Source organism: Periplaneta americana, chromosome 8, assembly GCF_040183065.1.
Source record: "Periplaneta americana isolate PAMFEO1 chromosome 8, P.americana_PAMFEO1_priV1, whole genome shotgun sequence".
Taxonomy (NCBI): domain Eukaryota; kingdom Metazoa; phylum Arthropoda; class Insecta; order Blattodea; family Blattidae; genus Periplaneta; species Periplaneta americana.
Genome location: NC_091124.1, coordinates 8,294,168 through 8,319,995, shown reverse-complemented (window position 1 = coordinate 8,319,995; position 25,828 = coordinate 8,294,168).

The window sequence follows — 25,828 nt, the reverse complement described above, 5'->3', positions numbered from 1 at the left end:
CTGTGCACGGTGGAAGGAGGAACTGTAATGCGCATGCTTGAATTTTTTCACCGCATTCGCTTGTGCCAGTCACTGGCTGGTGGTCGCCAAGTAAGGTGCTGTTCTAGGTGTTTGTCGGATTTAGTTTTCTCGCAAGATGACTGAACGAATTGAGCAAAGACACTGCATCAAATTTTGTCAAAAGCTTGGTGATTCTCAAAGTCAAACAATTCGTAAGATTCAGCAGGTGTTTGGGGAAGATGCGATGGGTGTAACACAAATTAAGGAGTGGTTCAACCGATTCAAAGATGGCCGCACATCAGCGGAGAGTGAGCAGCGTTGTGGCAGGCCCCAAACTGCTCGGAGTGCAGCTGTTGTTGAGAGGGTGCGAAATTTGGTGATGGCAGATCGTCGTTTGACCGTGCGGGAGATTGCCGAAGAGGTTGGAGTGAGTAAAGATTCTGCACATGCAATTTTGCGTGATGATTTGAACATGAACCGAGTGGCTGCGAAATTCTTGCCCAAGTTGTTGTCCCCGGAACAAAAGGACCTCCGTCGTGACGTTGCACAGGACCTTATGGACACCGCCAACACTGATCCTGGGTTTCTGAACACCGTGATAACTGGAGATGAGTCATGGGTGTACGGGTACGACCCAGAAACAAAAAGACAGTCGTCGCAATGGAAGCATCCCGAGTCTCCAAGGCCGAAGAAAGCGCGGCAGGTGCGAAGCAAAATCAAGGTGATGCTGATTGTTTTCTTTGATGTCCGTGGAATTGTGCATCACGAATACGCACCGGAAGGACAAATGGTGACAAAGGAGTACTATCACGATGTTCTCCGGCGACTCCGTGATGCAGTTCGGCGCAAAAGACCAGACATGTGGACGGCGAACAACTGGCACTTGCATCACGACAACGCCCCCGCACATTCATCCCAATTTATACACACTTTCTTGGCCAAACATGGAATTACAACCGTTCACCAACCTCCCTACTCTCCAGACCTGGCTCCTTGCGACTTCTGGTTGTTTCCAAAATTGAAGACACCACTGAAAGGATTCCATTTTGAGAGTAGAGAAGAGATAATGCGGAATGCGACGACGGAGCTGAACACCATTCCAAAAGAAGACTTCCAGAGGTGTTTCCGGCAGTGGAAGGATCGGTGGGCTAAGTGTGTGCAAGCACAAGGGGCCTACTTTGAAGGGGATTAGGGTCCCAACCCCGTCAGGTATTTGAAATATTTTTTCTGGCTAAAGGTCGGATACTTTTTAGACAGACCTCGTATTGCATTTTCATAATATCTTGAATGGGCAATGCTCCTTAATTCTTGAAATTAGTTTGTAGAGATTTTTTGATAGCTTGCATGTTTGAATGTGTGGAAATATGTAGCTTTTAACGACGACAAAATAGTATGTTCTTCCATATAGAGTTTTGTGTCTTTTGGGGTTTAGGCAACACCAGCTGTTACAAACCACGTACAAAAGTATCAACTACAGATCTACGAGTATGTATAGATACGGAAGAAAATTTGGAGCTCCCTTATTGTATGTTTTGCTTACAACACATTGTGCATGTGCAGTAAACAAGAGCCCCTGTATATATGCTACTTGTAGACAGTCATGCGAAATTATTGTTGCCTACATACAGATAGATTCCCATCAAGACTCGCTCCATGAAAGAATTTCGATAAGAGTAAATACTCGGTGCATATGAGAATGCATAGCATTTCTTTTTTATTACGATTTTGTTGATATGAGCTGTTTGCTCTTTGTAGTGCATTTTCGTGTAACTTCAATGGATCAGTCCTGGAAATGAAAACTGCTGTAACTTTAACTACGCTTTTTCTTGTGTGTACAACAAGTACAAAAAGGTGAGAGTAAGATTTTTCCAACATTCTGTTAAATAGTGTAAGATACACAAATTTACAATATTAATAATAATGAATACTAACACTGGGCAATTCTGCAAACCATAGCCTGTGGAAAGTGTTGTTTCAGCAGTAGTTGTGTGCTGTGCTGACCATCATGCAGACTTGCAATATGTAGGCCTACCTGTCTTTAGTATCAATCCAAAGATAAGTGCATAGCGCATAAAATCTTCACACGCAATTTTTCGTTCAAGTCAAATGTGAACTCTGGTAGACATATTTTCACTCAAGACTCAAGGGGCTTTACCTCATGCATACCTGTATGCTCTCCACTCCACAAAAATATAAAGATTGAAGTTAAAACTTTTTTTTTTTTTTCAGAATTCTATCAATCATATAATTATTACTTTTAAAATTTTATTCAGTTCACGATTTTTCCTTTGTATTTGTTTTACAACTTCTCTTATCACTGCATAAATTAATAATATTGAAGTGTTAGTTTGTTTAATTTTCATAGAAGTTTAACTTCATCTTGTTCCTGTTTTGCATCTAGGTATTGCACAAACTAAAAATTAATGATTAGTATTTGCGAATTTAAAAATGGTGTCATTCTAATAATCTTATTATTAATGTAGACAGGACTTCATGTTTATTTCTTAGTAATAATGTTAATTTTACATATCTATATTTCAATGACATAACTTTAATTTTAAATCATCCTGGAAGACCAACTTTCTTGGTGTCATGTTCGATAAGTATCTTAGTTATCTTTTCACTTTGATAACCTTTGTAATGCTTTAGACTCAATAATGGGGGGCAAAGACTAATTGGGATTTCCCAGTCTCTGATTGGGTCAAAAACCCTGATGGAACTGATATTTAACCCTTGTGGTAAATTTCGGTGAAGTCCGGAGGGCCTAATTAGTCAAATCCACTCTCCTCACCTCCACGTTGGGGCCCCCTGGGATCTTTCAAGATGCGAAAGAGAGAGTGGTGTGCGGATAGCAATGGGAAGCTACCGCATTAATCTACATCCCAAGAAGAATATGATAAAAAATGGCATGATGAGTCTTTCCCTGGTAAAAAACTCCGGACGTAAACTATCCCCCCAATCGGATGTCCGGGTGGGGGATACTGGGGAAGGACAAATTATGCAGCAATACAGTGAAGAGAAGAAAAGAAGATTGAAGAGTACAGCGCGGGATGTGAAGACTCCACAGTTACCAAGTAAGTTAGAAAATATGAAGGAAGCAATGAGAAGAAACAGAGTGGATGTGATGGGAATATCAGAAGTGAGGTGGGAAAAAGTGATGAGTTGATGAGTGATGAATAGAGCTCGGAAGTTGATGAAATATCATATTTTTTCTTATACATCAGAGATAATGCAGGATGCAATATAAACTCTTTACACTTCAATGTGAACCAATACAATCTACTTTTATTTTACATTTATTTGCATTATTTGGTCTTTTACTGTTTTTAGGAAATGTTCTACTTTTTGTTGCATTATTGCCCTATTCTTTTGAACGGACCTTTTTTACGGTGTAATCATAGTCTACATTTCAGAACCTACTGCAGATTGCGTCATGCAGAAATTTGCCTTATGGTTGCAACAACCTTAACTTCTGATCACGTGTGTGATGTGATTGTCCCCCATTCAATGCAACAGAACAAATACTGCAGCCACAGTGCTCGCAGTTAGCATATTGTATTGTACAAGTAAAGACAGTATTGATAGAGAAAGTGCTGCTTCTATAGCAGTTTCTCAAGGTTGCTGGCTGATCCTCAAATTAAGGGATGTCAATGTTGAGGTTTTCTCCGCAGTTTTCCCTCAACCCATATAGAGCAAATGTTGTGTCTTTATCACGCTTGTTCTTGCACTTATTTATTTTATTCAGATGCTAGATAATAATAGCATTTGATGAAGAGTAGTAAATTAACGCATGAGAAAAGATTACTAGCACACGGGTTCAAAAAAGTGAAAAATTACTTCATTATTATTGATTTACTGCATTTGTTAAAAGATTTCAGTATTCTATTAGCGTATAAAATGGACAGTTTCTAATAACATTGTAGGAGGAAGATGACTGTTTGTACAACAAAGATGCACTTATAATACATCACATAAGTATTTTGGCATTATATTTAATGTGTTTGAAATTTGTTCCAATAAACATAACAAGCGTCTTTCGAATACTTCCTCCAATAAAGCATTATACTTAAGTAAACATACAAACGTGGCCAACATGCTGTCAGTGTTAACACTAAACATCATTACACCGTAATAATTATTATAATTTACATACTTCAGAAGAATGCTCTCCAATTGAGACCACATTTCTAATTTCATGTTTGCACTTACCAACTCTGTGATGCAATGAATATAATTTTGATTATTTACACACAATAATTGCACTGATAAATTTTCATATATTTTAATACATCAATATATTTGTGACACACCCTCAAAATTAACCCACAAAAAGTACAGAAACACTGCATTGAGATTAATGATCCACCTGCTATCTTTTTTAAAGTATCTAATGTTACATAATTCATCAAACGAATTAATTTTGTCCATTTGCAACCACTTAATTTGTTGCTGCTCAAATCTCTGAATGTACTTCTGCCACTTGTTAGCAGGGTCCATTCTTGTTGAGGAATAAGATTATCTAATTGTTCCCGTAAACCTGGAAATAGTTTTAAGGGACATCTGTTTTAGGACTATTCTTGCACATTTCCTTCTCTGTCTCTAGAAACATGTACTAGATACAAATCGTTTACTTCAAAGTGTTTAATACACACAACTGAATGCTTTGTTGGTGTGAAAATATTTCATAGTATACGAGTGCTTCCAGCCACATAACTTATCTTTTCAGTTGGAAATTTGAGAACTGTAATGTAACACACTCACTTAAAGCACTCTAGTAATTGTTGGTACACACAGAAACATAACATTTAGGAGCCATCTGTAAATAAAAGAATATGGATGAATTAATTAAATTTTTTAATAAAAGTCTAAACTTCTTTATTTCAGTTCTCTGAATTTATTTTTCTTAGAGGTTATGCCTATATTAGAAGTAGCCGTTACTACGTGCTTCATCTTTTGATTCCTTTTCAGATTTTACTTTTATGATTGAATTATTGTTAATAGTTTAATTTGGTGATGTACATGTTGTCATGCTACTGCCCATCCAAGTGGTTATGTCACACGGTCGTCAAAACAGGGGAAATCATATGACAGTTACTTAACAGGGCCCTTTTCTTTAAATTATTTTAAACAGTTATATAATATTACGTAAACTTCCAATTCCGTACAGCAAATATTTGCAGAGAAGAACTTAACAGTTCAGTCACTAACCCTTACAGAGAGGACATGAGAAACGAATGGGACAAACTGGGATGAGACATAACCATTCAGCAGGACAGTACCATTTATTCTCTTCATAGTTAACAATCAGTGTATTACGAAGATTTCAGTTCAGAATTACACTGCCTTTTAGCTCGACATGATACAACTGGCAAGCTGGCAAAGCCAATGATGCTAGACGCTGCAACCCAGACCTCGAGCAGCGACCACTTCAAGGAATCCAGCAGACGGTACGCTGAGTGGGAGGAGGAAGTCAGGCTGAAGGAGCTGCGGTATCTGTGGAGAGTGGAGATTCGTCTTTACGAATTGTCTATGTACTCAGGTACAGTAACTGTTTACATCCTGAAGTAGATGCTCTTTCAGCTATGCACAAGCAGAATCCCAGAGTAGTGCAATCAACTAGTCGGCCACTGTTGTTATTCCATTTCAACATGCTTGGGATAGGAACATTTAAAGTAAAACTCAGTTTAGGCCATGGCCCTTAAAATTAAAAATATTTGATTCTGATTTAGGCTACATTCATTCCCTTTACAAATGTATACGGCAAATAGCAAGCACTGTAATAAAAATGGTGATTTGTCGGCATTTCCAGCGCAAAGGATTGCGGTACTCTGGATATCCACATACTCTGTGAACAAGTTCAGGAGACTTGGATTCTTACTGGTAGGGAATAGGGCATTTATCCAGTGGATTCACTTGTTCAATTTGCCTTAGTTCATAGAACCTGTTCTTAAATGTTTGTAGTTAAAACAAATTAAGTTCTTGACATAAAGGAAGAATATTAGTTTAATATTTTAACACGAAATTATCTAGTTTTTTAATTTTACATTAAATATAATCATATCATATTATTAAATTATTGTTTCTTATCCAAGTGTGCAGGCAGTCAAAACAGGAATACAAAATCGATGGCCCAGCTTGAAAGGGAAACAACTCAAAATTTAAAGTTTAAAGAAACCTGCATTTTGAAGCTTTATATTGCTGTGAAGAATCAAAGGATCGTTTAACTTAATCCAAATTCAATTAATAATGTTTTATGTATGGTTGAAGCTTTAAACTTCAGTTTTTTCAAAACTTTAAATTTTGAGTTGTTTCTCTTTAGAACTGGCCCGTCGATATTACTATGTTCGCAGGCTTGAAACTGATCTGCAATTACTTTGGCAGTCGTCTACCAATATCCCTTTCTCTTTGAGTGCTAATATCACATACACAATTATGAACCATAATTTATTATTCAAAAACATAATTTAAATAAATAAATAAATAGATTTTCAACTACAAAATAAATTATTTAGCACATTTATAAGATAGGGTAAAGGTTGGTAATATCGTGATAGTTGGTATGAGAATTTATTACAATTTTACTTATCGAGACAAAAATCTGTTTTTTGTGACAATGTATTAAGGACAAGTTCATGGACAATTTGCTGCATAAAATCGGTCCTTCTCTCGCTCTGTAAAACCATGATAAGCTATCAAACACAGTATCACGGTATTACTCTTATCACAATATTAACAAGATTTACCCTACTTCGTTTTCCTCTCCTACAATTTGTTATTCCATTTGAATAAAATATATTATTTCCATCTTTTAAAGTATTCACAATTCATAGGGAATGGAATATTTCTCGAATTTTGGAAAAAAAAAAAATTTCTCAACATCTAATTACAGTAAATATACATTCTTCAATTCATTTATGCCTGATTTGAACTCGTGAAACATCGCGAAATCCGTATCAAGTCGGGAACGCGATTTTTTAAGCAATTAGCGAATATCTGGGAAAAAGTGTTGTAAAGACTTTATAAAAACGAACATACCAATTTCCAAGCTCGAAAACGAACAATGTGAAAATGCTGAAAAATTCAATTGAATGCACCGATTTTCCCATTTGAAAATCCCACATTTTGCACTTTGAACTCAACAAAAAATTCCAGTCTCTAACGATTCAGAATGCTTTATGGTTGCTGGGTCGTTAGTAGTCAATATCATTTAAGCTGTGCTCATGTTTGAATCTAAATCCACACAGCAATCAAGTCTTCAAAGGCTTGTTTTTTAAGGTCCGATGCATGCGAGGTGAGAGACCACACTACACGAGCAATAGTGAGTGGTTTGTAAAGCTAAGAGGTGCGGGGTCAGAAGTGCATTCCACCTTGATTGTCTCAAATTCGGCAATTCTGAGTACGAGGCTTTTACATGAGGTGGGTCCTTCATCTTTCCATGCAAGAAATGTTTATCATCAGAAAGATTGTCAAGGGGTGACAGTACAAAAGTTCATGTCAGTTCACATCATGTTTCAACCAAGCTATCACTGGTGAGCAGTGGCGATTTCTCTTAAGGAGCACAGGAGCAGTGCACCACCTCTTCAAATAACACATATCAATGAGCTGCTGTAGACTATGTGAGCGACATAATTCTTTATTATAATACTATGTAAAAATAACACTGCATGACTGTGTACTGTTCTTGTTGACGCCTGGGACTTACGTTTACCGCTCGACACTTGCGGCACACTGCTCCATTCGAGCATGGGCAGTAGTACTGTTTCTCTGGCAGGCTTTGGAGCATGGGAGGGAGGTTTACAGTGTGCGTAGGAGGGGTTAGGAGCACTTTCAGATGTGTTCTCAAGCTCGTCCCATCATAAATGTTACAATGAATAGTGTGCAAAATCTGTTAAATGTGTAATTTTCTATAAGACCTTTACACGAAAAGATCAAAATAAAGAAGATGGGTAGACCTACACATGAATTAAAATTGTAAGTGACGAAGAACAGTAATAGAGAAGTGACTAGAAAATTCAACATTCGGACTTACGAGAAATGCAATATGCGGCTGCAATATAAAAGACGCTGTATTTTGCTTTCCTTGCCTATTGTTCGACGGCGAACATTTATTGACAAAAATAAAACAAGTACGTTTTATGAATTTTATTTATTTTTCTGTTTGAATTTAGGACTGTGCGTAGTAACTACATAATTTTGATTATCGTTCTGCAGATATGATTGATTTGAAGCACATGAATGAAAGAATTAAAAAACACGATTCTTCAGCTGCACACATCAACATTAATGTTAAATTAGCAGTGTTGGGTCAAACAAACATATAGACGCAATTAGATTCAATTGGATTGTTGAACTTCACAATGATAAAGCTACCAAGAACAGATATGTGCGTGCGGTTTTATGGAGCTTTGAGTTGGCTTTAAGAGGTCACGAAGACGGAAACTCATCTTTAAACGCTAGTATTTTTTTTGGCCTCATCAATTTCAGTTCTGAATTAGACGCACTCTTAAGGAACAATTGGAAAGAGGAACAGTGTTTAAGAGCACGTCAAAAACTATACAGAACGAAGTCCTTCAAGCCATTTTGATGTATGCCATGATGAGATTTCAAAGAAATAAAGAAAGCTGCTGACTTTTTAGCAGTTAAGGCTGATGAGACGACACACGTATCGAATGCTTGTGAATGTGTGAACTGTGTTATAAAACACAATATAGCGAAAACAATATTATTTACGGTGAGCTGCAATAGAAATTGAACACTTTACTTTGCTATTACTGAACCTACATAGGAAACTGATTAACTGCAATTTCTTGACTAACAAAATTATGTAAATCTATACCTACGTAGCATATGCTAATAGTTATGTAGTAGTTAGTACCTATAATAATAATAATAATAATAATAATAATAATAATAATAATAATAATAATAATAATAATAATAATGTCCACACCTGTGGAGTAATGGTCAGCGTGTCTGGCTGCGAAACCAGGTGGCCCGGGTTGAGGTTTTTTCCGGAGTTTTTCGAGCAAATGCTGGGTAACTTGCGGTGCTAGACCCCGGACTCATTTCACCGGCATTATCACCTTCATATCATTCAGACGCTAAATAACCTAGATGTTGATACAGCGTCGTAAAATAACCCAATAAAATAAAAAATAATAATAATAATCATAATCATAATCACAATAAATATTTGTGCACCACCAGAATTATTTATCACCACACGCCACTGCTGGTGAGAGAACAACAGGATGCAGTCGGCAACAGATCGCCTACCAAGAAAATGTTATCTTCTGAGAGAACACTAAGTCTGCCAGAGATACGTACATGATACCGAATCTCTCACAGTCCAACTAGAAACAGTAAGATTAAACATGCAAAATATATTCGATACCCTCAGTCAAGTACTTAGTTATGTCAGTATTTTAGAATCTGACATAAAAGATCTAAAAGAGAACTCTTCACTTAAAAATTACATGTGTTTGCTAGTAGCTAACAGAAATTCTTCCAGTGCCTTGACATGGTAGTGTGGTCCAAAAAACCGAACTTTCAAAAATTCAAATTCTCACAAAGCTAATATCATGCATTAATGTGTAAAACAAGCACAAAAAATTTCATTAAAATATTACCATTTACAAGTCGTTCCAGAGCTGAGAAGTTTATAACGTGTAACATAGTAAAAGAAAAAAGTCAGAGCAGCTTTTTAAGAAGTAGAAAACTCTTATCGGTGTTTGGATAAAAGTTATAGAAGAAACTATTTCTATTCATCTTCGTCAATGTCTCATTGTACTTTCGGAACAGGTTGATAGTGGGTTCTGTCGTGTCATTTACTACTTTCGTCTAAGAGGAGCAATCACGAAGTTCCTTGAAAACCACTCTGTAGGAAGTCTGTGCAGGAAAGATTGAGATTTGATTCTTCCTATTTCAATCTTCAAATAAATAACTGGTTCTTAATGTTACAGGATTCTCCAATTTCAGGTTTTCCAATTTAGCATGGTCTGTAGTCGTTGAGGAGTATCAGGTTTCTGTGGAGGCTGCAAGTTTGTCACTATATTTTCCTTATTTGCTGGTTAAACGAATTGAGTCCGCAACAGACCACATTATCTGAAGCCTGTTTAGTAAATGATGATGATGATGATGATGATGATGATGATGATGATTGTGATGATTTTTCTTTTTCTCTGTGGTCACTTGGTCATCAAAAAAGCAACCAGATGCTCAGAGAGAAACCAAAGATGTTGGCAAAATGCCATAATAGCCTATAATTATGCTTTCTTATCTACAGTTTGGTTGAGATATTTCTTATGGAGAGTAAGAAGCTTGATATCATTATATGGACTTTGAATACCAATAGATGCTTTGTTCCACTCTCTAATGTTATCTAGTGTCTCAGCAATGGCTCCAGCTACAAATACTGCTGCACAATCTGGAAGATTGACTCTATCCAAGCACTGACTACTTTAGGTAACTCGAATATGTTTTTAGGGACACTAGGTGGTGAGGAGGGTACAACTGAAGCAGGTAATAGTGTTGAAAATGAAGATAATGATTCAGATAGTCTATATTCATTCTCGCTATCAGATTCACTAGGTGATTAACATGATTAAGAGGTAGAAGGAAGGTCGTTGCTGTACCTTTCTTGGATATAAATTCACTTCTTCATGTCCACCGAGTTAGCTCTGTGGTAGTGCCTCCAGACTAGCTGGCCTGGGTTCGATTCCCTACAGGGTCAGAAATTTTCATGTAAAATTTCTATCTCGGGACTAGGAGAGATGGTGGTGCACAACTTCTAATCACTAAATTGTGCACCAATATGCCTGGGTTAAATCCCAAATCTCTCCACAGTGCATATGAAAAGAAGGCATAGGGCAAATTAGGGTCTGTTGGACAGTCAGGCATGTTGGACACTTTGCGCTTTAATGTGTTACCTCACCACTTGTGGGCACAACATTCTGCTAGAAGTCAATGACGGAAGTAGCCCCACCTGTGGCTACTTCCGTTGTTGTCCAACAGACTCTAATTTACCCTATGTCACTGTTGATAGTGATTCGTCTGTCGGATGGGGACGTTAAGCCTGGCAGTCCCCTTGGTGCTATTCGACAGGAGTAGGCTATGTGCTGGCACCGGGTTTCCCCCTTCTTTCTTCCTCACCTTCATCATCTTCCTCATCATTTCCTATACTACACTTACATGAACACTTACACATATACTCACCCTAAACACTTACATATACACTCTAATACATGACATAACTCTTCACATATACACATCATGTATAATGTGGCCCGCTGAAGTGGTGTGCAACTTGAAAATGGGTCACAGTCCTGCCATCTATCTGCAGTATGCAGAACCCGAATCACGCAAGTGACATACACACAATTCACTTCTTCGTACCGAGGTCTCTTCATTCATTCTTGGTTTCTTTTGCAACTGTTTTTAGATCAGCACCTTCCATGCTACTTCAAAATACGTCTTCTCTTTGCATTTCAAGAAATGTCTGGTCCTCCTCATTTCTAATCTCTTTCATTGCATGTGTAATAGCAGTATCAAACAACTAGCCCAGATCTCTTTAATATGTTTTTGTTTTATTATATCACTTCCTCGCTGTCTAGCTCTTTTTTTTTAGATCCAGGTATTTATCAAATAGTTTGGGAAGTTTCTTAACATACAAATCTATTCGCAGGGCTGGAATCCTTGTATGCTCCCTTAGGCCAATTGGGTAACTATGTAGGAGGGGCTTGTCTTTGTCCAAGAGATGAAACTGTACACATTGGAGCATGTCTAATCCACGTGGTAATCTTGCTGTCGACAATTTAGAGATTGGCTTCCCAAGGAACCAGTTTATAGGCAAACTATTAGACATAGTCATTTACTCATACCTGATAAAATTGACATAAATTATTAGAGTGGAACGATCTCTAGATATCACTTCATTAACTTAAAATTTAAAACAGCAGTTTGACTGTCAAGAGACAAAAACAAAGCATGTAAAGCTAAGATCAGAACAACTTCAGTTTTGCCATAGTATCATGGACCGCCTCAATCCATGCTTATTTTCTTCTTTCATATTGTTGGACAGGAAACCGTAAATGTCTTAAATGTGTAGAAAATAGTGTAAAAAAAACTCATTTGTAACTTGTTTTAGAATCACTGTACCTATTTTTGTCTCAGGCTGCCAAAAATGAATTATATGGGAGGATTTTTTAAAGTTTTATATCAATAGGGATGTAAGTTCATAATTATGCGGGTCCAAGGAACAAATCTGTGATAAAAATGAATAATAAGATAGGAAAATAGAACAATTAGATACTTGGAGTATTGACAGTCTACTGAAGATATCACTCTCTTCTCCACCAAAGTATGCAGGATAATTTCCTCTTCATCCTTAACTTCCTTTCCCAAAAGTGACAAACAGGCAAAGAGATTCATTGGACACAACATGCGTTCAGCAACTAATCCACTGAATCCTCAGTGTGAGAAACCACAAGCCTCGCACATCATTGTGAAGATGGTACAAAGTGCCAGCTTGCACCTTACATGCATCTATTCTTAAAACCAATCCTGTACTACGGTGGTAGAGGTATGTGTGAGAAAAGTAAAATTGGTTCCATTGACTGATGTTTCGAAAGTTGTAAATGCTTAGTACATCACCCCTACTTCTTAGGAAAGCCATACTGTATTTTTGGTCCACGAAAAGTACTAGTCATTTATGCAAAGACTCAATCCTGCCACTTTCTGCAAAGACATATTGTATTTTCCCTGGACCAAAGATACAATACGGCGTTGCTAGAAGTGGCAGTGATATGCTGAACATGTTAAATTAACTTGATGTAACAGTATGTGGTATAAGTGTGTATGCAGATGCATCTTCGGATACTATAGTATTTCCTTTAAGTCCTTATGTGTAGCACAGGGCTACAACAAACAAGTGCTACTTTTTCCTATTTCTGGCTGGGGCATTTTGGGTTAATTCAAACAATATGTCAATGTGAGCAACTATTGAAAGCTAGTTAGTTGGTGTTGTTCTGTGGACTTCTTACTCTTTATCTACCGTTATTGTGTTGGAGATAAGAACGTTGGGAGAAAGTAAAAAAGATTCTGCGCATGCATAGAACAGCACTTGACCCACGCTGCCGCATTTCCAGGAAACATCAGTCGTTTCTAAATAAGGAACACCTAAACGCATGTATTTCCTGCTTCTATTGTTTTTATTTAATTTGTGTATATAGTATAATGCTGTATATTGTACTGTATTTGTGCATATAATAGTATAGTAGATAGGACAATGTCTGTGATATGATGTGTCTGTAGTGAGGCAACCCTCTGCTACTGAGCGCACAGATGAAGTGTCAGAAATCTACTCCCATTCTTTGTGACGTGAGTCAGCATTTTAAATTACGCAAGAACATGTTCAATTGCAGTTTTCCTTTATTTGTAGCTGTTTATTATTATGTCATTTAATATTTTTAAATTTGCGGTCATTAACGGTGAGAACCGGTTGTTAAAAAATTAGAATGACACCACTGGATATATCAATGGATCTGCACGTGCGATTACTGGAGTTGCGTTGTTTTAACCTTATGACCAGAGATTTCAACATTGACTACGAAGCTGAACAAGCATGTCCATGAGCCAAAGTTTTAATATTATAATTTCAAGTTATCATAATACACACTTCTTATTAGGAATTTTATACAATACAGGTCATTATGCAATGCAAAAAAGAGAGAGGGACTGACTTTATTTAGAAATAGACCTATGTAGATAAATTAACGTGGAACAACCTCAAGTGAAGTATTCATATCATGAAATAATGTTATTTAATTATTATGTCTATTTACAATCCCCTTCTAGTTACTTTCTTCTCACTGCGTATGGGAGGTAACTCGGGCATGGAGTTCTACCTTGTTGGCCCCAAAGCACCTTCATTGCATGTAAAGACGACATCTTTACACTTATAACTTTCCTCCAAAACATGACAGTGTTCCCTCACATTCTTCACCACTTAACTGTAGGAACGAGCAAAGAATAAACACTTAGCTCAGTTGCCAATTCTTGAAGTCATTGTCATATTTTATTTCTGCCACGCGCATAAGAGTTGAGGAGAAAATGGGAGTTTATGAGGATTTACCAATTCTAGGAAGAAAGGCTGTCATGTTTGGAGCAAGGCATGCCCTCACCATTATTACAATCTATAAAGCGTCACATTCCAGTACAGTGTCCCGAAATTTTCGCATTGTTTACATTGTGTGAATACTGGGTGAAAGAGTTAGTGACAAAATTTTCTCTGGAGAACTTTTAATTGCACAACTAAACAACACGTGCAACATAGCATATCTTAGTAGTCTACTGTAGTGTAACGTTTATTGTTATAATTGCAACTAATAAACAATAAAATTACAAAACTTGGATAATCAATAAAAAAACCGAGCGACTTCGCACAAATGGTAGTGTTTGAGCCTCGTATTTGGAAGGTCCTGGGTTCAAACCCTTTGGTCAGCCAATCTGATTGAGGTTTTTTTCTGGTTTCCCTCAGTCACGAAGGCACATGCTGGATTGGAAATTTACATACCATGATTCATGATCTCCTTAATCACCAATATCATAAACATTAAAACAATTCTAAATCAGTTTTACATGAACATAAGCGATCTATAACACACGACAATAAAAACAGAGTCAGAACAAAAGTACACGACCTACTGATATAGCCAAAGATTCTAACACGTGATATGACCACAGATGTTAAAGTGTGTATAAATAAACTTCACAAAATAAATTGCCAACTGGAAATAAGTAAAACAGAGAAAAGGTGGTTACGGATTTTGTAGGTCAGGCTGGACAAATTTAATTTCAGTTAAAACTAATCACTAGTCAACAAAATTTAAACTTTTGTCTGTTAAAAGGGAAACAATGGGTGATTCTAAGTGACTTTTTTATGCTGATTTCAAATCTTTTTACAGACCTTTTCCATCACCCAGAGTTTTAGAGTAATCACATGAAAAACATTTTTCGTGTCTATACATTATAGCAGAGCGGGTAGAAGAGAAAGTGACGTTACTTCCTCTAGTTCAGTGATTCGTCGCCAAGTGGCGCTAGCTCTGTCTTCCGTTAACAGTTTCAGGATCACTATTTGAGCGAATGCAAAAGGTTTTTAAAAATAACCCATTAGATAAGAATGTATTGTAGAGTACTTTGTTACAATATTTTACTTGTTTAAAAATGTAATATTACTACATTAATAAATTGTGAGTTACACAACACAACCCTGAATAGTAAATATAATAATTAACCGAAAAATGGAACATTGTGCTGGCTTCAGCCAGAAATACGCAAGAAAAGTGCAGCATCACAAAACTAACATTTTTATGGCATTATAAAGTACGCATTGACATGAAATGATTGTTTTTTTATACATAAGAAAGAATGTAATAAAATAAAGGAGACACTTTATTTTCACCAATAGTTTTTATCTACTATTTAGTCATTAGTTGCGGTTGTATCTGGTTTATACATAATTCAGAGAAACAAGAAATATTACTGCAATTTACGCTCATAAATTAAGCTTCGATATTATATCTATACTAATAAGTTTTGATCTTTTAAAATACCTAGGTTATTTTGTGTTTTGTAAAATTAAAACAATTTAGTTCATAAGCTCTTCTAACTAAAGGAGTAAAATTTCGCCTCTCCGGTTTTAAAGTGAGCTCACCACACATGTAACAGAAATTGTTTCTATCATTAAGACACTTTCGAGACATGTTTCTTATAACTAAACACTTTATAATGCACTATTAGGTACGATATATACACTTCTATCACAATTCAATTGACAACGGAAGACAGCACAGGATTAACTTCTTTCTTTAAAGAAAGCGTCTATTCATCTGGGAACTTTACCTTATAATCACAGCTTTCTGAGGGAAATGCCATTGTTGTTATTCGTGAATTCACAGGCAACAATCACCAAAAATAAGTCAATTGTTGACACAATGGAATGAAATATAAATGTAAAATACTCCTTTTAATGAGCATGTCATATACCACAAATGCTAATAAACGGGAAAAAATTATTTTCAAAATAAAAAAAAAAATGGTGGGTGATGGAAAATTTCTGACTTCATTTTTGGAATCAGCAGATGGCAATATATAAGAAACACCCGAAATTATATATTTAACAAAACCATTGACCAGTGGACCTCAGAATGGCTCGAAATTAACACAGGAGTAAAACGGCATTGCAGTCTCCCTTCCTTCTGTTTATAATGCACATGAACGAAATAATCTTCAGGAATTGAAACAAATGCGACATGATCAGTTCCAGATAAACAAATTTAAAAATAGGGTCATTGATATTGCAGATAACCGGCTTTTAATATCATCTGCAGAAAATTATTTACAATACCCTATACATAATTTAAACATCATTGCAAAAAATATAACATGGAAATAAATGCAGGGAAAAAAAAAAAACAAAGTTATGCCCTTCTGGTGAAAATACCCTGTCCCTAGTAAAATATGTTTGGATAGCAAAATTTTAGAATGAGTTAATGATTTTACATTATCTTGGCTACAAATTAATATTTGATAATGATTTGGATAGTCTATAATAAGCAAAATTGTAAAATATACCAAAACTATGGAAATAATAAACAGGATAATGAAACCTTCCCTGATACAGAAAAGCACTAGAATACGCCTTTAACAAACCTTGTACTCTGTTATGGTAGTGAGGCATGGACATTAAGGTGGATGGATGAAAGCATGAGATTTATGCGAAGAGCATAATTACAAAATGGGACCATAAACGCAAATACGACGTAATGGAAGAACTCAGTCTGGAATCATTATTCTACAATCAGAACTGGATGAGCCATTTGCAATGTATGAGATCCCACATAATTCCAAAAGCTATGCTTCACTATCAACCACATGGGAAAAGATCTCTGGGACGTCCGATAAAGAGTTGGGGAGAAAATTTCTCTTTATTATGAGATTGTAATAGTTCACATGGCCTAATACTTGTATAGATCCCACTTGATGATGATGATGATGATGAAGTCAGGTACGTAGAGGTGTTTTGGAATGCTTCTTGCTGCACAATAGCAAAATGGAACAAAAATATGGTGTGGTTGTTTTGGTTTTCCCACACCCACACTGCATATGCAAGGAATTTCCCGCCATCGAGTACAGTTAAGGGAAAATTATTATGTGCTGACAAACAAATTCTGAATGTTATTGCTTTTAGAAAATATGCTAATATGGGGCTTTATGCCACAAAATACTGAAAATATGCTACATTACATGCTCAGTAGTCCATTATATACAAGAAAGCTTGAAATGTGCGAAAATATGTGCAGTTAATTTTGAATATTCGTTATTACATCCATTCAAAACATGTATAAAATAATTTTCTATGACTTGCAAATGGACATTAAAAATATGAAGTTCCATATGAATCCTCGCCCTATTAATATGCCATTCACTGCAAGCCAGTGAATGCAATGACACATGCTTAACCACCATGTTTATTTTGTTTCTTGCAGATGGCATCCCAGCTTACATGCAAGTGCCAGATATCGAGCTAGAGCCCATGCCAGCTGCCATGCTAGCTGCCATAGAAGCCAGCAAGCAAAATCCCATGCCAGCCATGATAGATCCTATGCAACCTGCCATGCTAGCTGCCATAGAAGCCAGCAAGAAAAATCCCATGCCAGCCATGATAGATCCTATGCAACCTGCCATGCTAGCTGCCATAGAAGCCAGCAAGAAAAATCCCATGCCAGATCCCATGATAGATCCTATGCAACCTGCCATGCTAGCTGCCATAGAAGCCAGCAAGAAAAATCCCATGCCAGCCATGATAGATCCTATGCAACCTGCCATGCTAGCTGCCATAGAAGCCAGCAAGAAAAATCCCATGCCAGCCATGATAGATCCTATGCAACCTGCCATGCTAGCTGCCATAGAAGCCAGCAAGAAAAATCCCATGCCAGCCATGATAGATCCTATGCAACCTGCCATGCTAGCTGCCATAGAAGCCAGCAAGAAAAATCCCATGCCAGCCATGATAGATCCTATGCAACCTGCCATGCTAGCTGCCATAGAAGCCAGCAAGAAAAATCCCATGCCAGCCATGATAGATCCTATGCAACCTGCCATGCTAGCTGCCATAGAAGCCAGCAAGAAAAATCCCATGCCAGCCATGATAGATCCTATGCAACCTGCCATGCTAGCTGCCATAGAAGCCAGCAAGAAAAATCCCATGCCAGATCCCATGATAGATCCTATGCAACCTGCCATGCTAGCTGCCATAGAAGCCAGCAAGAAAAATCCCATGCCAGCCATGATAGATCCTATGCAACCTGCCATGCTAGCTGCCATAGAAGCCAGCAAGAAAAATCCCATGCCAGCCATGATAGATCCTATGCAACCTGCCATGCTAGCTGCCATAGAAGCCAGCAAGAAAAATCCCATGCCAGCCATGATAGATCCTATGCAACCTGCCATGCTAGCTGCCATAGAAGCCAGCAAGAAAAATCCCATGCCAGCCATGATAGATCCTATGCAACCTGCCATGCTAGCTGCCATAGAAGCCAGCAAGAAAAATCCCATGCCAGCCATGATAGATCCTATGCAACCTGCCATGCTAGCTGCCATAGAAGCCAGCAAGAAAAATCCCATGCCAGATCCCATGATAGATCCTATGCAACCTGCCATGCTAGCTGCCATAGAAGCCAGCAAGAAAAATCCCATGCCAGCCATGATAGATCCTATGCAACCTGCCATGCTAGCTGCCATAGAAGCCAGCAAGAAAAATCCCATGCCAGCCATGATAGATCCTATGCAACCTGCCATGCTAGCTGCCATAGAAGCCAGCAAGAAAAATCCCATGCCAGCCATGATAGATCCTATGCAACCTGCCATGCTAGCTGCCATAGAAGCCAGCAAGAAAAATCCCATGCCAGCCATGATAGATCCTATGCAACCTGCCATGCTAGCTGCCATAGAAGCCAGCAAGAAAAATCCCATGCCAGCCATGATAGATCCTATGCAACCTGCCATGCTAGCTGCCATAGAAGCCAGCAAGAAAAATCCCATGCCAGCCATGATAGATCCTATGCAACCTGCCATGCTAGCTGCCATAGAAGCCAGCAAGAAAAATCCCATGCCAGCCATGATAGATCCTATGCAACCTGCCATGCTAGCTGCCATAGAAGCCAGCAAGAAAAATCCCATGCCAGCCATGATAGATCCTATGCAACCTGCCATGCTAGCTGCCATAGAAGCCAGCAAGCAAAATCCCATGCCAGATCCCATGATCGATCCTATGCAACCTGCCATGCTAGCTGCCATAGAAGCCGGCAAGCAAAATCTCATGCCAGATCCCATGATAGATCCTATGCCGGCACCTTCATTGGAACGTCTACCAGCAGAACAAGATGAGGAAAGAAGAACGAAGGGTTGCTGCTGGCCCTGTTTAAGATATGTATTTCGTAGGCTTCGTCGTCTTTTTCGGCGTAAGAAGTTATAAATTTTATGTCTAAGAGCCATTTCCAGATAGATTGCCCTTAGCGTGTTCCTATGTTTCCCTGACCATTTGTTCATAGTCAAGCAATTCTGTTAGAATAATTTTAGATTATGTGCACTCCTTAATGTTACCAACTATTAAAACTTTCATTTTGTTTGGCGGCCTTATTCTTTATGTGCTAAAAATATGTCTGATATCATGCTCCGTTCCTTGCTTGCACCCAATGAACAGTGAAAGATAATATCATATTAACAATATATCAGGTCTATTTGCTTACCTTAGGACAATGTTTCTCAACTGATGGCTTGCGTTCTCCTGGGTAGCCTATACTTGAACAGTGAAGTGATAGGTCCAGTTTTCTTTGTCCATAATAAAGGCGCTTAATTTAACACTTTATATATTACCAATATTCATTGAGTTAATCTGTGCATTACATGTTAGGAACATTGTATGATTATGTTCATGATTGTTTAATAGTAACTTTTTAATGAATGTCACGTGTTAAAGTAACTTCACTGTTTATTATATTTATTAGGGAGCACTTAATAAATAATAAAATGAGTGAGCACATACACAATACAGTCTTAGAAAATACTTTAATAGGGTAAAGAATGTTCATTGATCACTGTCACTAATATTGGTATTGTCCTCCACTTCGAAAGTTGTGACTGCGCTTGCAGTAGGCCCACTTATGAGCCATCCCTTGTTTCAGAACTCTACAGGTTTATGACTTCCACAGGTAGGATCCTTTTTTTTGTCTTTTGTTCGGTACTGTTGGTGGAGGGATGTTATAAATGGATCAGAGGTGGCAAGCAGTTGATGGAATATTGCTTCTTGGGCTTCTTGTGGCATTTGTCCAATTGGAAGTAATGCCTCGGAAATAATAGCAGAACCATGAATGAGTATTTTATGTACAGTCACAGGCATGGGATATCAAGAGTACAGTGAGACAAATAGTCTGGCAGTCTCGGTTGCATATTTTTCAAATTCATTTGTGTTTATTTCAAATCCACAGGATGTGGTCTTAAGTATAATTCCACATCTGTGGATGAAATTCCTGTCAATGCCAGTTATTTCTGGACTTACTTCTTCATTATCAAAAAATTGTCTGGCAGTGTTGCCATTGTTTGTGTTTCCGCTTCCACCTGGCTTGGTTTGGTCTAGCAAGAGCCCTAATTCAGAACGGAATTTACTTTGGATTTCTTTCTTGCGAGTGGCCACACCTTCTTTCAATTTCTTGCTTCTCACTTGCCAAACTTAAAATGCTAAATGGTAGGAAAGATAGAGGAAACACTCGAAGAAGCGAATCCAGCCATGCAAAGTTGACAAGCCAAATTTAAAAGTAGATGTGTCAACTTTCTTCTTGCTTATGCCATCTAACTGGTTCATTTCTTTCAGTGTTGCCCCGCAGATGTAATACCTTTGGGTTGATAAAGTTGACGTCACAGCATTACAAATTTTGCCATCTATCATGATTAGTACCATTTCATGGTTGGTTTCTAGCTCGTTTCCAAACAAACTAATGTGAGTGGAACTGAGGGCACATATCTGTTCTTCAATGTAAGCTACTTCTTCCTTAGAAGGTTTAGCAGTCTCTTTTGGAAATTGTACCCTTATGGGCCGACAGTACAATGTTGAAGATGATCGAGGATTTTGCCAATCAATAATTTTTTCTCCATTTTCGTTTGAAGAATAAAGCTGCAAAGCGACCATAGACGTGAAGAAAATATCAGAGTCAGAAAACCCCTCCGCCCTTTGTTTGTAGAGTGAATGTCCACTACTGCGATCACAGCCCCACTTTGAAAGTAATGTCATAGATAGTTTTTCGTCTTCCATAATCTCAATTACTAGTTATTGTGAGCTCAGAATTTGGCTAGCTGTATGATTCAGTAAATCTTGAGTTTTACTTCTGCAAGGAATTCTGTGACCGTTACAGTTTCAGGATAACAGCTTTTCTTTGCATTTAAAATCCTTTTATATGATGGATATATATCTGCATTTTGATCTTTGGCACCTCGTCTCATCATATTGTACTGGTATGTTGTAAAATCTGCCTTCAGGAAAAGCGCCAACACTTCTTCTTCATCATAGCGTCTTGCAACAGAGCTGCTAGTTGATGCCAACGTCCAGGTTTTTCTGATTTTGAAAGCTCTAGTAGATGTTTTATTCATCTCCTCTAAAAACTTAGTATGGTCTTCACTGCCAGACTTGTGATACTTCATTTTTGCGCGAATGTTAAACTTTCTGCACTCTCTGCAGATTTTCTTACATTTTCAGTTTTTCTATGCTTAGACCTACTACTGCTCCCCCCAAACTCTGCTTGTGGTCTTCCTCTTTTCTGTAGAGTTGGTTTCACAGCATTTAAACCACATACAAACTCTATATCTAACCACTGCTCATTGTTTTTAAAAAACCTACCACTCATTTTGTCCGATTTATTGAGTCTGTGAAACAATTTACTGCAAAAACGAGAAGCATGTCTTTCTAACAATTAAATTTGATCATAGTAATCTTCCATACCGATTTTTGTAATAAGAAACTGCAATACCGGTACTACGTCTTTCTGTTTCTCAAGATCTCTTTATTCCTTCTGTAAGATATCAAACAATTCCTTCCTTTTGCAATGGTACTCCATTTTGAAACCAAAATAAATGACGAAAAATTTGTTATTTTTAACTTTTATAACTATTCGATAGCCAAATTGAACATAGTTTTGCTTTAGAGAAAAAATTAACTAATACTGAGAATATTCGTATTTTAGACTTTAATTTGAAATACGCCAATAAATATATTTATCAAAATCTTATCAAAAAGGGCAAGTATGGGCAGTTTTATCTTTCGACATCATTATGGAAACATATCAGACTACCCATTAGTCAAGGAAATAATATGGGGTAACGTGAGTCAATTTTTGTTGGACTGCATAGAGACCGAACTTAAGGAATCACAAAATAAAATTGTACGTAATATGGTTACGTGTCCTCAACCAAGCATTATATACTTAATCTTTATAATAATAACAACATACTCTTAATTCAAAAACATAACTCTAACAATCTATAATAACACTTACCTGAAAATCAACCATAGAAGCACAAAAAATAATAATTGAAATTCTGATTTAAAAAACACAACCACAACACAGCAAAAACGAAACTTCATGAACTTGCTTGAAAGGTTCGAATACAACTGCGTAGAATTAGACCTGCTACGAAGGTGGCTGTTTTATGACCACCAGACCTTGGAGATAGTTGGGGTATATTGTAAACACCATAAAACTAAAAATGGAAAAATCATTTTTGGTCAGCGTTTGAGTCTTTTGGAAACACTTTGCAATGTGGCGACAATTAAGCTTTGTAGTCACATTTTACATTTATTTTATTTCTTTTTAGTAGGTTATTTTGCGATGCTGTATCAACATCTTAGGTTATTTAGCATCTAAATATAGTATAGTATTAGTATAGTATAAGTATAGTATAAGTACAGTATAGTATAAGTATAGTATAGTATAGTATAAGTATAGTATAGTATGGTATAGTATAAGTATAGTATAGTATAAATATAGTATGGTATAGTATAAGTATAGTATAGTATCAGTATTGTATAGTATAAGTATAGTATAGTATAAGTGTAGTATAGTATAGTACAAGTATGGTATAGTATAGTATAAGTATAAGTATAGTATAAATATAGTGTAAGTATAGTATAGTATAAGTATAATATAAGTATAGTATAGTATAAGTATAGTATAAGTATAGTGTAGTATACGTATAGTATATTATACTATAAGTATAGTATAAGTATAGTATAGTATAGTATAAATATAGTATAAGTATAGTATAGTATAAGTACAGTATAGTATAAGTATAGTATAGTATAAGTACAGTATAGTATAGTATAAGTAGAGTATAGTATAGTATAGTATAAGAATAGTACAGTATAATATAGTATAGTATAAGTATAGTATTGGTATAGTATAGTATAAGTATATTATAGTATAGTATACGTATAGTATAGTATAAATGTAGTATAGTATAGTATAGTATAAGTATAGTATAAGTATAGTATAGTATAAGTATAGTATAAGTATAGTATAGTATACTTAGTATAAGTATAATATAAGTATAGTATAAGTATAGTTTAGTATAAGTATAGTATAGTATAGTATAAGTATAGTATAAGCATTGTATAAGCATATTATAGTATAGTATAAGTATAGTATAGTACAATTAGAGTATAGTATAGTATAGTATAAGTATAGTATAGTATAGTATAGTATAGTATAGTATAAGTATAGTATAGTATAAGTATAGTATAGTATAGTATAAGTATAGTATAGTATAGTGTAGTATAAGTATAATACAGAATAGTATTAGTATAGTATAGTATAGTACAGTATAAGTATAGTATAAGTATAGTATAAGTATAGTATAATATAGTATAGTATAATATAAGTATGGTATAAGTATAGTATAGTATAAGTATAGTGTAAGTATAGTATAGTATAAGTATAGTAAAGTATAGTATAGTATAAGTATAGTATTGTATAAGTATAGTATATATTGTATAGTATAGTATAAGTATAGTATAGTCTAGTATAGGTATAGTATAGTATAGTATAATATAGTAGAGTATAGTATAAGTACAGTATAGTATAGTAAAAGTATAGTATTGTATGAGTATAATATAGTATAAGTATAGTATTATTATAGTAAAGTATAAGTATAGTATAGTATAGCATAGTATAAATATTATATAGTATTGCATACGTATAGTATAGTATAAGTATAATATAGTATAAGCGTAGTATAGTATTGTATAGTATAGTATAAGTATAGTATAAGTATAGTATAAGTATAGTATAGTATAGTATAGTATAAGTATAGTGTAGTATAGTATAGTATAAGTATAGTATAGTATAGTGTAGTATTAGTATAGTGTAGTATAAGTATAGTATAGTATAAATATAGTATAGTATAGTATAAGTATAGTATAGTATAAGTATAGTATAGTATAAATATAGTATAGTATAAGTATAGTATAGTATAAGTATAGTATAGTATAAGTATATAGTATAGTATAGTACAAGGATAATATAAGTATAGTATTGTATAAATATAGTATAGTATAAGTATAGTATAGTATAGTGTAGTATAATTAGTATAAGTATAGTATAGTAGAGTTTAGTATAGTATAAGTATAGTATAGTATAGTATAAGTATATTATGAGTATAGTATAGTATAGTATAAGCATTGTATAAGCATAGTATAGTATAGTATAAGTATAGTATAGTATAATTATAGTATAGTATAGTATAGTATAAGTATAGTATAGTGTAATATAGTATAGTATAGAATTGTATAATATAGTATAGTATAGTATAAGTATAGTATAGTATAAGTATAGAATAGTATATTATAAGTATAGTATAAGTATAGTATAGTATAAGTATAGTATAGTATATTATAAGTATAGTATAGTATAATATAAGTATAGTCTAGTATAAGTATAGTATAGTATAATATAAGTATGGTATAAGTATAGCATAGTATAGTGTAAGTATAGTATAGTATAGTATAGTATAGTATAAGTAGAGTATAGTATAAGTATAGTATAGTATTGTATAGTATAGTATAAGTATAGTATAGTCTAGTATAGGTATAATATAGTATAGTATAATATAATATAGTATAGTATCAGTACAGTATAGTATAGTAAAAGTATAGTATAGTATGAGTATAGTATAGTATAAGTATAGTATTATTATAGTAGAGAATAAATATAGTATAGTATAGTATAGTATAAATATTATAAAGAATAGTATAAGTATAGTATAGTATAAATATTATATAGTATAGCATAAGTATAGTATAGTATAAGTGTAGTATAGTATAGTATAGTATAAGTACAGAATAGTATAGTGTAAGTATAGTGTAGTATAGTACGGTGTAGTAGAGTATAAGTATAGTATAGTATAGTATAGTAGAGTATAGTATAGTATAAGTATAGTGTAGTATTAGTATAGTATAAGTATAGTATAGTATAGTATAGTATAGTATAGTATAAGTATAGTATAGTATAAATATAGTATAGTATAAGTATAGTATAGTCTAGTATAGGTATAATATAGTATAGTATAATATAGTATAGTATCAGTACAGTATAGTATAGTAAAAGTATAACTATAGTATGAGTATAGTATAGTATAAGTATAGTATTAGTATAGTAGAGTATAAATATAGTATATTATAGTATAGTATAAATATTATAAAGTATAGTATAAGTATAGTATAGTA